Raw genomic sequence first — 3,290 nt, forward strand, 5'->3', positions numbered from 1 at the left:
GAGATGAGGTCTCGCCTGCCCAGGCGGGTCTCGAGCCCGCGGACTCAGGCAATCCACTCATCTCAGCCTCCCAAAGGCGCAGGATTACAGGCTGAGACACTGAGCACAGCTGAGTTTTTTGTTTTTTAGTCTTTTTTTTTTGAGTTGGAGTCTCACTCTGTCGCCCAGACTGGAGTGCAGTGTCACGCTCCCGGTCACCGCAGCCGCGCCCTGCTGGGCTCCAGCTATCCTTCCGCCTCAGCCTCTCAAGTAGCTGGAACTACAGGCACGCGCTACCACATCTGGCTATGGTTTGTTTTTTTTTTTTTTGAGTCGGGTTCTCACTCTGTTGCCCACGCTGGAGTGCAGTGGCATGCTCACAGCCAACACAGCCTTGACCTGCTGGGCTCAAAGGGTCCTTCCACCTGTCTTCCAAGTAGCTGGAACCACAGGCATGCACAACCATGCCTGGCTAATTTTTTTTCATTTTATTGTAGAGACAAGGTCTCAGCAAGTCGCCCAGGCTGGTCTTGAAACCCTGGGTTCAGGCAATCCTCTCACCTCCACCTCCCAAAGTGCTGGGATTATAGGCATGAGCCACCACACTCGGCTTGTTTTTTAGTCTTTTTTAAATTAAATTTTATTTATTTTCGAGATGTGGAGTACAATGGAGGATTAATTACATATGTAGCCTGCATGCAGGTGAAATTTGGGCTTCTAGGTGGCTCTCACTCTCCCTGGTAGTGGACCAGATACTCTTTGTGATGTCATGTTCCTCCCATCTTCCTCCTTCCCTCCCTCCCTCTCCTAGTAGTGTCCAGTGACTGCTGATTCCTTCCTTGTGCTAGTGTGATTAATGTTCAGGGCCCACTTAGGTGTGAGAATATGTGGTATTCAATTCTTTGTTTCTGTGATAGATCACTTAGTGTGATGGTCTCCAACTCCATTCAATTTGCTGCAAAAAAATATGGAATGTTTCACGAATCTGCGTGTCATCCTTGAGCAGGAGTCATGCTAATCTTCTCTGTATTGTTCCAATTTTAGTATATGTGTTGCTGACGTGAGCACTAGAGAGTGTAAGTTAACAAAATAGACAATAGAAAAACACTGAGGAAAATCAACAAAATGAGTAGTTGGTACTTTGAAGAGGTCAACAAAGCTAGATTGGCTAAGAAAAAAACAGAGAAGACTCAAATTACTAAATTTAGGAATAAAAGAGGGAACATTACTACTGACCTTACAAAATAAAAAAGACCATAAGGAAATATTATAAATGACTATGCCGACACATTAGAATCCTTAGATTAAACAGACAAATTTATAGAAAAGCACAAACTAGACAAACTACTGAAAGTTACTCAAGAAGAAATAGAAATTCTGTAATAAAAAAGAGAGAGATTGGATTAGTAATTTAAAAACATCTCACAGGTGCTGGGCACAATGGCTCACACTTGTAATCCCAGCAGTTTGGGAGGGCAAGGAGGGAGGATTGCTTGAGGCCAGGAGTTTGAGACTGGCCTGGGCAACAGCGCGAGACCCCATCTATACAATTTTTTTTTAGTAGCCAGGGATGGAGGCATGTGGGAAGCTGAGGCAGGAGGATTCTTTGAGGTCAGAGGTTTGAGACTAACCTGAGCAACATAGTGAGACCTCATCTCAAAAAAGAAAATCAGTTGGTATGTATGGATCTCCTGGGCATGATAGCTCACGCCTGTAATCCCAGCATTTTGGGAGGCTGAGCCAAGAGGATTGCCTGAGCCCACGGGTTCGAGACCCACCTGGACAACTTGGTGAGACCTCATCTCTAAAATAAATTTTAAAAAATTAGCCAGGTGTGATGGCGCTTGCCAATAGTTCCAGCTACTTGGAAGGCTGAGGCAGAAGAATCTCCTGAGTTTAGCAGGTTGAGGCTACAGTGGCCATGAGCATGCCACTGCACTCCAGCCTGAGCGACAGAGTGAGACTCCAGCTCAAAAAAAAAAAAGATATGTGTTGATCTATTTCTAGATTTTTATTTCTGTTCCATTAATCTATTTGTTTATCATTATGCTAATACCAACTTTTTTGATTATTGTACCTTTAAATTTAGTCTCAAGATCAGGTAGTGTAAATTCTCCAACTTTTTTCTTTTTCAAAGTTGGTTTGCTCATTTTTTTCTTTTCTTTATTTCTTTTTTGTAGAGACAGTGTCTTGCTTTGTTGTCTCGGTTGGTCTCAAACTCCTGGCCTCTAAGGCTCCCCCCACCTTTACCTCCCAAAGTGCTGGAATAACAGGCATGAACCACCACAATGTCTGGCCGATTTGCCATTTTAAAATTACATTATTTATCTTTATATTATTGAGTGGAAAGTGTTCTTCATATACTTGTATCCTAGATATAAGTCCCTTATTAAATATATGATTTGTAGGTAACTTCTTTAATTCTTTAGATTGTCTTTTCATTTTCTTGATGGTATGTACTTTGAAGAACAAATGTTTTCAATCTTGCTTACGTCAAATGTATCTAATTTTTTCTTTGGTTGCTTGTCCTTTTGGTGTCATACCTAGCCTAATCCAAGGTCACAAAGGTTGTTTCTATATTTTCTTTTGAGAACTTTATAGTTTTGGGTCTAGAATTTATATTTGTGTTCCATTATGAGTTAATTTTGGGGTGTGATGTGAAAAAGAACTTCGTTCTTTTGCAGAAGGATATCCAGTTGTCCTAGCACATTTGTTGAAAAGACTGTTCTCTCTCCAGTGAATTTTTTTGGTATCCTTATTGAAAATCAGTTGACTGCAAATGTGACTGTTTATTTCTGAATTCTCATTCTGTTCCATAGGTCTACAAGTGTATCCTATAAACCATATTATCTTGATTACTATAGTTTTGTAGTATTGGGAAGTGTGAGTCTTCCACCTATGTTCTTCTCTTTCAAGATGGTTTTGGCCAGTCTGGGTTTCTTGAATTTCCACATGAATTTGTTACCAAAATAGTAGGAGTTTGGTTGGGGTCCTATTGCTTGCTGTACAGAAAGCCAATGCTGAGACAATGTTCAGCCTGAGAAGAAGGCTTTTTATTTGGGTGATATCAGACGAGAAAGCATGAGATTGTCTCAATTCTGCCTCTTGCCACTGAAGTCAGGGGTTCATATAGTGGGAAAGAAATGTAGAAAACAGAAATTAGCCGGGCTCGGTGGCTCAGCCTGTAATCCCACACCTTTGGGAGGCTGAGGTGAGTGGATTGCCTGAGCCTGCGGGTTCATGACTCGCCTGGGCAACTTGGCGAGACCTCGTCTCTACAATAAATCAAAAATTAGCTGGGCGTGGTAGCG

Source organism: Carlito syrichta, unplaced genomic scaffold, assembly GCF_000164805.1.
Source record: "Carlito syrichta isolate Samal-C Ts95f unplaced genomic scaffold, Tarsius_syrichta-2.0.1 Scaffold309471, whole genome shotgun sequence".
In the NCBI taxonomy this organism is placed as follows: domain Eukaryota; kingdom Metazoa; phylum Chordata; class Mammalia; order Primates; family Tarsiidae; genus Carlito; species Carlito syrichta.